We start from the raw sequence: 12527 nt of genomic DNA on the forward strand, positions 1-12527 counted from the left end.
TTTAGGTTGTATATAACAGACAGCAATCTTTGTTTGGAAGCCAACACACACTTCCCCAGTGAACTGCAGGATACACATAAATAATCAGGGCTGGAGAAAGGTCATCACAGGGCTAGAACCGGGGTTAGCAACAGCACCATCCAAACTAATGGTTGAGAAAGCCTTAAGCAAAGCAAATCAAGCTAAGTGCAACATGATTGACTGTGCTGAAAGCTAAAAAGACTTAGTCTTAAGGATGATTCAACCTTGAACTTTATCATTCAACAAATTTTATTAACAATTGACATCTACTGGAAGAAGTTACACAGTTGAGCTATAGCTCAAGGGAATAAGAGAATGAATAAAAGCTGAGGAGCATTTAACAAGGTCGAAGGACCACCAGCTGAGCTTGCAGGAATCAATAATTAAGATCTTGGTCCCAAAGTCTCCTTATTGCTGCAGTATACATCATATTAGTGGTATATGTTGACTTGTAATTCAGCATTCCTGAAAATGTTTCCCTCAACTTTTGGAACATAAAATGTTGTTCACAGCAAAAAGTATCAGCACTCTTCTCATCCTAATCCAAAACATAGCACCCTACCAGCTACTAGGAGGAAAAATAACTGTCCTAACTGAAACCAGGACATATATATAGAGAGAGATAAGGTTTCATCAAAAGCTACTTGTCTGAAAGCTCAATTTTTCTATCTGAAAATTGAATTATTTTCATTTCTATGCACATAGGAACTATCTTGTGGTCATGTCATTATCTCATTTGCCTTGATGAGCTAGAATCCCTATTCACATTTACCTGCACTATACCTTAAGCCTAGGGGCTCCCATGCTGCAAGCCAAAACGTCTCTGCTCTACCAACAAGAGGAAATACCTTTTAAAGACACATGTATGAACAAAAGAATTCTTCACAAAGAATGAACCCCTCACAGCAGCCCACAAATCAGCACAAAGCATAGAGCATGCCAAGAGTCACTGTCAGGAGGAAAGGTAGCACAGGAGAGAGCAGGAAAATCGGAGGTGTTACACACTTTGCAACTGAATTATTATATGCTTTAGACACAGATTCCCAACACTAATGAGGAAACTAAGCTCCCTGATTTCCTGATGGATTCCTAAATATCTTAGAAAATCCCTCAGGGACAACTGTAAAATGAAGTAACTCCACAACTGGACTGCAACTCAGCAGACTGACTTTTAAATCTTACTCCAAACCATCCACAAAGTGTGCTTCCTATCTGAAATTTCTTCTATATGTTCCATATCAAGGAAATATATTTGTTTATTTTTCTTTTCTCTCAAAAGCTTCTTGTAAACCAGATAAGACATCTTGCTTTGAATTCTGACAATTTTAATTAATACTGCATACTTAATCTTGTCTTAACATGCTTTTTGGTTTGGGTTTTTTTAATTTTGGTCTGGGAGTTATATTTGATGGGATGCAGCAGTTGTACATTAATACTGATTTTAAAAGTTCACTATTACAGGAATGTTATGAAACTTATTTCACTGACGTTTGTAAAAAGCATTTCACAATCTTAAATGAAAACTCTTTCATTTTAAGTAAAAACTAGTTACTAGGAGAAGAAAATGGAAGAACAGCTCATGAAATAATTCATAGGAAAAACTACAAAACAGAGGATCTGTGAAAAGCTTGGCTACATGAGGACCCATTTGTAGCTCCTTTAACAGAATTAGAGAGGCTAAATACCTTATGCTGGAGTGTGATCTCATTTACCTGAACTGCACTGATGGGAGCTAAGTTACTCCTGATTTACACCAGCATAAACAAGACCAGAATCAAAGCCATGCAGGAGCCCTAAGGGTATGCTTACAATGGGAAGAAAAGGCAAGAGCTCCACACTAGACAAACCCACCAGCCCAGGGGGATTCCTGGTTTGAACTGCTTGCTGTATGACAATCACCAGTCCTCTGGCAAAACTGCCGCTTGGTGTGTATGAATTCTTTCACTCATGAATAAAAATATTTCTCTGCCACAGAGAATATATGAAGTCAGTGTTTGGGAAGGGGTTGGTATGCAGTCATGGTCAGAAAAATGATCTGGTAAAAGCAACTCCTCCTTCCTCATTGATTAGTCTCATAGTCTCATTTCCTTCACTTTTATTTATTTTTTATTTTTTTTACGTCCCCAGCAATGCAATGTACATGATGAAACTTCATTTGCAGGCTACACAGGGGCTGCAGGACTTGCAATGGAGTTATAACATCTTAACCTAGATGTGAAGAACAGGACTGGACTCAAAGATGCACTTGCAGCTCTTGAATAAAAATTCAGTCTGCAACTGTCCAATGGAAAGGTCAGTCAGAAATAGAAATGTATGCCTGCAAAACACTTTCTAGGCTGACTTAAAAGTATATTCAGTGCCATACAGGATAGAAGCTATTCAGGAGCTGTGTAGAAGAGTAAGCCCCAACAGGCAATGTTTGCAAGGAAGCTTACAGTCCATGCAGATCAAGCTGCTTTCTGAAGGTTCTGTTGCTTTTGACACAGCTGCCATCTCAGCATTTAATCTGCAGTTTTCATGTGAGTATACTTTTAATTCTTATCACCTGTAGTAAAACTACCTGCTTCACATTGTGAGAGATGAAGTCCCTGTGCAGCTTTTCTGCCTCATGCTCCAGAACTCCATTTGGGGGCTGAGACTACAGAGCATGCATGCTATGAGTATACCCAAACTGATTCATCCAAAAAGTACACCAGAAATCTGAGGCAAAGCCAAGTAATAAAGGCAGATCTGCAAAGATCTGTTCAAGTATCCCTGTTACAGAGCTATTATTCTTCTCCAAAAACTGCCAAAAACTTGAGACTGTGTTTCAGATGCCTGACAACTGTTGTATCACAAAGAGGATACAACACTGCCTTCTGCAATACAATAGTTCCCTCAATATCTGTATGTGGCAGAGAAAAGTATTTCCTAATTCTGCCTATTGCACCTGCAATACTGACTTAGTTCCTCTGCCAGCAAAGTAACCAGCTGGGGAGGAGCAACCATGGAGTGACAGTGTGGAGTAGCAGAGACTGAGTCATAAGACTAAGACCAAAGCAGGATTCCCTACTTGCCATATTTTTTTTCTCTAAATTAAAAGGAAATCATTTTTGCTTTCACTCTTATTTTATATTAGTTATTTATTTTCTAATGCAATAATCTTAGGTTCAGATTCAGCCTGCAACAGAGATGGAATAGTCAGCACACAAGCATTCCCAAAGCTGAACAGCCCAACTGAAGGCAGGAAGTCCAAATTGTTCCCCTTGGGTTATTAAGTTTTCCAACTCTTTCAGCATTTGGTTTACTTGTTAGTTTTTGTTTGTTTGTTTGTTTTCTTTTCCTAAAATTTCCCCAGTTTATCCTCCCTGAACTGTGAATACAACTGAATATTATATCCCTGAAATTAACATACAAATGCCTGATACAGGGCCTATACTCCTGCTTACATAAAGACTGTGTTAGTGCTGTTGCCAAGGGCTCACCCCAAGAGCAATCATCCTATATCTCCCTTAGTTGTCTTCAGAGTGACTGTTCCTGGGACAATTCCTCGTCCAGTACACTTGGCTTCCAGTCTTTCTTCCAAAATAAAGTTGCCCATTTCCAACTGCCTGTATGCTTGCTTATTCTTAGTTGGTGTTTTCCCAGACCTTGAGCATTCTGCATCCTTTATTAGTGATAATTTAATTTTTTCTTTAGAATAAGCATAACCAGAGTTTGGCAGGAATTAATCCATGCAGGAGCACACCAGAGGTATCTTTGCCTGGTAACAATTTTTCACTTACACTTGTAATTTGAAACCTAGTAATCAAGTATAATAATTTTGTACCTTTCTCCTATCTTCATCAAAATGTCATTGGGTACTAAGCAACACACATTTGAGAAATCTATCAAACAAAAATGTAATCTTATTTTAAAAGTGATTTTGAGAAGATTTCCAGGCTTCCGATCCATGCTGACTACATTAATTGCATTATTACCCCTGTTTATTTGTTAATTGATGCACTCTAATAAATTCTCCTGGTATCGAAGTCAGGCATTAAGTAACCTAAACTTTTAAACCTTGAGAAATGGTACTTAAATAGCATTTTAAAATATTTTAAATCTTGCAGTCTTTTGAAACTTTCCCAGCAGACTGACACATTTATAAATATCACTGGTGATTGAAAAAGCTCTTCAGCCTCAGTTTCTTAAAATCTCAGATATATGTCATGAGTTCATAAAAGCCAAACACAGTAACTACTCTCCCTTACCATTTCTTAAATTACTAAGAAAATGGGAAGTATTTTATATTATTACATGATACAAAATCATTAGTCTGCTTTTTCACAAATATGGACAAATACTTTTTTTTCCTCCTGTGCCATTTGCGTTTTTTTGTTGGTGGTGGTGGTTTTTGTTTGGTTGTTTGTTTTTGCCAATGATAACAGTACCATCTCCTGTATTAATAGACATTTTTTAGGATTCTTTTTGTTATCAAAGTGACAGACTTTCTCCCAGTCCTTAACTGTACTAGCCATTGATTTTTCTTTTTCTGATTTCTGCCTCCCTCATCAATTTTCTATAACTTTAAACATCTAATTTGTATTCATTGACATCAGCTTATTCATTAGTAAATACCATTCTGTTTATGAAGTTATCAAACTGCTTTTGTGCTCTTTTCTACATCATGAATATTTTTAGTTTGTTTGTTTAAGACACAGACTTCTTTCTAAATTGTAGAAATGGCTTTTGGAGGATCTAACGTTTTTCTTAAATCCCTCAGTTCTTCTCTACATTAGCCCTTTTACAAATAAAGAACATTCACAAGTGCATGTCACAATGCATATATGCACTCATTTAACCTATACATCTAAATACAGTAGTTAAATGTTCTTTTATATCTCATTGCTCACACTGAAGTCAGTCATGATAACACAATGTATTTTCCTTTATAAAAAATTACTCAGTACTCTCCAAGAACTCAAAACCTTCTCTGATATGCCATGCTACCTTATTTATCCTTACACTGAAGTTTCCTGTTCTTTATTTGCTAGATCCATATACTGCTGTGTTTGAATCAAGGCAGTAGAAAGAAAGAGACACATTTGTATCTTATTTACATATAATTTGCCACAATCCTCTTACTTTCCACCTTTTGCTCTTTGCTTGTGGAGTTCTCTTTAGGTGAAGCCAATTGTTATCAACACAAATACTCAGAGAAAGCCAGACATCTTCCTTATATATCTTGCTTACTTTTCACAATAATCTGTCTTTGTATCTAAGGTGTGATATACTGTGGCTCTGATTACACTAGCACAACTATAAATCTATTTGTTTAAATGGAGTTTTCCCTCACATTATACAAATGTCAGAGCAGACAGCCCCATAATTTCATAGCACAGCAACTCACTTTAGCTAAAATAGGTTTGTATTATTATTTTGTAAAAATCAGATGCTTTCATTCTGACCTAGATAAGTATCTCTTCCCCCTCCCTCCTTAAGACAACTATGAAAGTGAGATTGTAAATCTCCTAAGGAGAAGAGACTTGGACAAATCAATAATTTATGTTATGATTTTGAGAGACTCACCTTGAGGAAGTGCCAGCCCTACCGTAATTCTGTAGATCTTGTTTGAAAATGTTTTCCATTACTAATCGAGAGAACCTTTTTTTTTTTCCTTATTATTTATACAAGGCTCCTTTGATTTCCAGTGTGTGACACTTCAGAATGAAAATGGTGTCTGCATTAATTAAAAACAAAGATGAGGACTCTTACTTTCCTCCCCCCCTGCACTTAAAATCCAAGTAAAACGCTGGCAGGCAACACTCAGCATGTAGCGCTCTACTTCCAACCATGAGCCCCTTTTATAGATTTCTGTCATTCCAGCTGCTCCTGGCTAAAATCAGTGGTTGTAACAGAAAACCCGTTTTCTGTTCTTCCCAGTAGTTGGGAAGAAAAATGAGCAGACAGTTACGAGCCTAACAGGGGGTAGGTACACATGGCAATTAAATAAGCCTTCTACAGAGCTCAGGCAGAGAGCATGTCAGTCATACAGCTCCTACACAAGACCATGGCAGTGCAAGGTGCATGTTGAGGCCTTTGGGGGCTGGGGAGGAACTTATACATTTATGCCCAACCATCTTCCTTTCGACATTCAGAGCTTTCTCAAGTGCAGCCTGCCATGTCAATAGCTCACTTCCTCCAAATCTCCCATTGTTTCAGGAAGTCTTCATTATGACTGGTAGCAGCACATTCCAACCACTTGCTTATTTCCTTCCACAGGATCTTGTAGAGATTAGATAAGATTAGCAACGGTCACTGATTCTTGCCCATTACACCACAAGTAAAAAACACTCAATCGGAGTATTAAACCAACTGCTAACTGAGTATTAGCATGCCTAAGTATGCATATATAAAATACATACATGAGCGCTCCCAGAACTATATAATGTATGTAATGGTATAATAGGTTCTTGTAGAAGTTCCACGTTTCCATTTTGGCCACTGGAGGCAGCTGTGATGTTGCTGAACCCTACCTAGAAACGGCAGAGAACCTTCAGACCTTCTGGAAGTTGTTGATCCTGTATCTGACTGCTGCATGCCAGCTAAAAATTATTCTCTTACATCTTCTTAGCAAACCAAATCTAAAATGTGTCAGAGGGCTAAGGAGTCTGTCATAATAGGTCAGTATGGAATACTTTTGAGAGAGAGAGAGAGAAATAATTTTTTGTGATTGGATTTTCAGTGTTACTACCAACTTTCTATCACTGTGGACTCAACCTTTGTTAAACCAAGCACCTTGTAGCATAATTTTTTACAGACTATTGGGGTGAAATTACTGGCTTTGTGCAGACATTTGCCTACTGCTTCAAAAACCCTTTTTCACAATTCATTATTACCACTATGCAAAAAAAAAAAAAAAAAAAAAGACTTTTTCACCTATTTTTGATTATGATCCAAAAAAAAGCATGATTTATGGAAAAATGGTGGGGAAAAATAAAAAAGAGAAAGAGAAAGGGAAAGAGAAGGAGAAAGGGAAAGGGAAAAACACATACACACCCCCATTTAACTTCCTCAAACTTCCCAGATCATGACATAGCTTTATGTTATGATTTTATATTGCTAATATGTCAGGACATCACATCACACAGGTCACAGATCTAAAACAAAATCCAGAAATACATTTAATCAGAACACAAAACATTTTTATTTAAATATTCTAATTTTCATTTACAATTAAAAGCACTGTAAGTAACGGATGAACAGATAGGATTACAAAGAACTTCATGCTTCCTGATCAATTTAAGATTATTTAACCCTTATCTCAAGGTAAAAAAGAATAATTATTAGCTTTTTAATAACATCAAAAAATGATCAAAACTCCTGATACACACCAAGAGTTATACAGGGAAAGATAATCCCATTTAAAATAATAATTTTAGAATCCTCAAAGCTCTAAATATTCACATGTAGAGACAGGGAACTACATAACTCAGACTCCTTTCTAACTCTTAGTCTCGCTTACTCCAACACCTTTCTCATACTTGATTTTTTTTTTCCCTTTTCCTCGCCTCCCCTCAGCCCCACAAAGCAGTTGAGATATTCACATATTTACACAGCATTCATGGCAGCAACTCTGTAAGCAACATAAACTGATGAATATGTAACATGATCTTAAAAAATGCATGTGAATTATGCAAAAGCATTGATTTAATGAGTATTTTCATTTTGTCCCTGTATTGTATTGAAGGGTCAGCTTATTTAACAAAAGACATCAGAATAAACTACTTCTATTCTGAAACCTAAATAATTCAGCTGGCTAAACAAGAAGAAGTATTTGAAATTAGTCAAAGCACTGTAATTCTTCTAGCATAGGATGGGATGTGGTGTGCCTTTTAAAATGCCAGGACATCCAGTACATTTTGGTAGGCTACCAGAGGTCTTAATTGTGAAATAAGAAGTGAGCTTCCATCTTAACAGTTAGCAAACAGAAACTTTTTAAGAACCTTTACTGCACCCAGAAGATTGTCATAACAATTATTCATTTTGATTTCTGGAACTGAAGGGATCATGTTAATATTTTGCAGAGTGTAAAAACAAAAAACGTGCCAACATTTATCATGCCTTTGTCATTTCGCTTGCTCATTATCATAAAAGTGTTTTTTGTGCAAACACTTAAAGGGTGACAGAGATGGGCTTTCATTTGTTCAGTGGTGCACGATGAATATTGATATAGGAACTACAGGTATACTAGAAATGCTCATTCTGAAACCTCACAGATTGCTGCCTTTGGGTATCGCCTATTATATCAACTGCTAGTCAGAGTGGCAAGATGGACAATACCATGTAAGTTGGGCAGATATCTCAAAACTTCAGCATTTGCAAATATTAACTTTCAGAAGCAGTACTCAGTGCAAAATCTGAAAAATTATATTTGCATGAAACTCTTCAAATAATTTTGAAGAGATGCATTCCTAATAATTCTCAGCTATGTTTCTTTGGAAGCAATTAAACAAAGCTGGTTTAAAAAAATAATCTGTTGATGCATTTTTTTGTCTCTTCCAACTAGTAATTCAACTCCAAAAGTTTCACTGCTGTTTTTATAATGAATGCTTTTTTTTTTTTTTTCACCTGGGTCATTTCCTAACCATGTGAAAGTTCTGTCTCACTTTTTGTCTTCAGCAGTTTGAAAACTTTAGAGAAATCATTAATATTAAGAAGAATGCAAAGGATGATAGTTTTCTCATCTTGTCTTTGTTTCTCTTTTCCTCTGGGCCACATAAGGATGTTCAAGTCAGCAGAGACAGTGTTGCTCTTAAAAAAAAAAAAAAAAAAAAAAAAAAAAAAAAAAACTGCTGATTTAATATTTAGTAGGTGATGGATTCCACCTCGACAGTCAGACTCAGGAATAAAAATAGTCTGAATCCCACTCAGTGCCATGCACAAATCCATAGATAGAAATCCAAAGTGTTGTACAGCACAACATTTCCTGCTCGGTGAGATAGAGACAAGCAGCTGTGATTCCCTATATATACACATATATTCTGAGCTGATGCCTGTCAAACCAGCCCCGGTTAAGTGGCAAGCATAATATAGCTTCCTTTCCCTAGAGGTAACTGTCCTCATTACTGAAGCGAATGAACCCCTAGGTGTATAATAGAATTTTCTTTAAAATATTCATCATATGACAGCTGATATTTCAGCCATATTTGGCTGGAATGTTACATTTTCTGGAATTTAGGACTCCATAGTTAATTAACGTAGTATTTTGCTCACCATCTGATATTTTTTTATCACAAATCATTAAACATTCATGTTAGTATGTAACTTGTTACTCTCCTATTTTTTCCTGAGCAGGCTGTGCAGATGAGGGTTTCCCTACTGCAGCAATGTCCATTAAAACATCTGGACTAGCAAGGCTGAAACTTTCCACTTTCACTCATCCAGAAAACACTGACTTCTCCAAGGTGAGTCACATCATCCAGCATCGCTCAGTTTCCTTCACACTTCTCAGAATTAACACTGCTGGCTGCAAAAACCTGCCTCTGCCAGCAGGTCTCAGAAAGACCACGGGTAAGCAGCGAGAAATAAAACGGGCCAGAATACTTCATCAGAAATCAGAACAATGCATCTATGTAGGGAAAGAAAGGGAAATGCAGTGAAGGGTTATTCAGCTGAAACATTTCCATTCTCGAACACCAAATATTCCTTTTCATACTGCCTCCCTATTCTTACTTCTTTCTTAAAATAATACTGCAAATTTCTCTGTCTCCTCCTCCCATTTTTTTCCCTCCATGTTCCTAATTGCAGCCACAAACTTCAAGAGGTCCTTTTCTACCTGCCCCTCCATGGTCCCCCCTCCCAGCACAAGTACCTGCTGCCTCTTCAGTCCAACTTTTCCCAACCGTTCCCAGTGCTGGTTTCACGTATGGCACATAAGGAAAGTACACAATCTCTGCCAGTGCCAAGGGAGCGGTGTTATTGACTTGCAGGGTTATGCAGGAAGTTTACACAGCACTTGCTCACCTTCTGCAAGCCTTCCCGACATCGGGTGGATCAACACAGCACTCCAGTGCACCGGTGTTATTTTTAAGTGATTTCTCACATGATTAGGATTGTCCTCCTTTTCCACTTGTTATTCAAACACTGGTGGCAAAAATTTCATCCTTACTATCATCAGGACCTGTTTGTCATCAGACTCACTCTTTAGTTTTAGTCATTTGCTTAGTCTTAATCTACTGATCTCATTATGTTGGTCTAATTAAAATCATTTGCTGACGAATGTTGTCAGTAATGTTACAGTTGGTTAAATTAACACTGGTTTAGCCTTAGCTTTTATATCAGCCTAACTATGCAGCACTGATTGATGAGCATTTAAAAGCAAGAATTCCTTTCTTCAGGTCAAAGGCATAAAAGGAAAAGCTGGAGATATGAATGTGATGCATCAACAAGTATTACCAAAGAAAGTCTGATATAATCTTGCAGAAGACAAACCAAATGCACCCCTCCACAACTTTCCTGCAAGCTGGGTCATCACAGCACAAACGCATTTGGCCCATCCTGTTAAAACAGCAGGAACAGAGTTTAATATCATGCTCTGAAATTGCTGTTATAAGCAACATATCTTGTTGTCTGACTCTTATTTACTTTTCTGGCATAAACTCAGTATTTCTAGACCACAAGTATTCCTACAGACAAAAATTATTTGCAATATTCATCACCATATATGTCTAAATGATAGGGATGCTGGAGTGTTTTACAGGGAAAACACATCCAATTTTAATGAAGTTCAAAAGAAGAAATGTTTATTTATGGATTAAAGTACACAAAGATCTGCTGCTCTTAGCTTCTGAAATCCTGACAGCTTTGCTTTTTTTTTTTTTTTTTTTTTTTTAAGAGAGAGAGAATGCACACACCGAAGGCGAGAAATGACTTTGTATCTTCTACTTAGCTGTGGTGAGTGGATCAATGTTCCCAGCAGACAGGCAGAGAGCTTCTGGGTCTTTTGACACTAGCTGAGAACAGATGATATACAACTGAAGTCTGAAGACAGTTGCCTCTAAGAGGTTGCCTCTGGTGAAAGGGTGGAGATGTGCTGATAGCCCATCACAGCTGCAGGGGGATGTCTCAACACGTCCTGAGACAGACTGCATATTTCTTTGGGGTTCAGCTTTGCTACTGTTCAAACTCAGTGACATCATGTTAACACTCCTAAAGTCATTCAAGTGGAATCCAAATTAGAAGACCATCCTGGAGAAATTTAGTTTCTATTTAGTAGTTTCTGAAGAGAAAAAAGCATAACTGATTATCTAAAACTAAACCTGCTACTTAAGATCTAAGTAAAATCAACATTAGATAAGATATGAAGGCCTCAAAATGGCATGTAAATTTATCAAAAGTATGAAAAAATCTATAGGTGAAAAATCCAGATCTAGAACAGGAGTCACAGAACTTTCTTCCCCACTTTGCAGTCAACACCTATTGAAAGAGAACTGCTGCAGGCCATCTTCTAATGATCAATTATGTGATGGTGCACAAAAGTGGAATACTAGGAATACTAGCCTCACAGAAATACACTTTTAGCTTGCTTGGACTCACGTGCAGGGAAGAAAGAAAATGCTAACAGCATCAACAGCAGCTGTGCATGGCCTTGACTACTCCAGTGGATCAACAAGAATCCAGTTTTGCACAGGCTCCAGCAAGTTACCTAGTACAAGATATCCTGACCATTGTAAAAATATTGTTCTTGGATTTGTCTGTTCAGGCTGTCTGTCTGGTTAATTCATTTTGGGGGAAAAGGGGAAAAAGAAAATATGACAGACTAGTGATCCTTACTGCTCCAAGAATCATTGCTAACACTGTCCTTCTGTCAGACCAACATGCAAAGTCAATAAATGGTGGGATCTCTTGACACTATTACAGTATTACAGTCTGGATCCTCTCTGAGTCCAACCAAGGGAGAACAGTAAGTCCAGAGTTAGACCCTAGCTTATACTGCACAAATAGATCAAAAAAAAAATAATAAATAAATAAATAAATAAATAAATAAATAAATAAATAAATAATGATTTTTGCTAAGCCAGCTAACAGCATGCTACTGCAACACCCTGCCTCAGGCCATGCAGCCTCAGCTGCACCATCTGCCCTGGAAAGATGCCAGAGAGGAAGGGAGCAACAAGTTGAGGATCCAGTATAGCCATGACTGTTCTGGGCTATGAGTTCATCTGAAACCCCCATTCCCAGATCTTATTTCTTAGTCTCAGACACCTACTTTGTCAAATTGTTTTGTGTGTGTGTGTGTGTGTGTGTGTGTTGTGTCCTTCCCTAATCTGCTGTCTTAATTATTTATTTTCCTATAGGTTCTGCCTTTCCGGTGTGTAGCCTTCCCCCTGAATTCACAAGAGAGACCATCCTGAGTAGCAGTCACAGCATAATGCCACTCATGATGGAGGTATTAGACACCACAAATAAAATACAAGATGAAATTTCTGTAAAAAGAGGAGCAAAACCTCTCCAAAGTCTTGGTGACATCAGTTACCAGAGAG

This window comes from Oxyura jamaicensis, chromosome 2 (genome assembly GCF_011077185.1).
Source record: "Oxyura jamaicensis isolate SHBP4307 breed ruddy duck chromosome 2, BPBGC_Ojam_1.0, whole genome shotgun sequence".
Taxonomy (NCBI): domain Eukaryota; kingdom Metazoa; phylum Chordata; class Aves; order Anseriformes; family Anatidae; genus Oxyura; species Oxyura jamaicensis.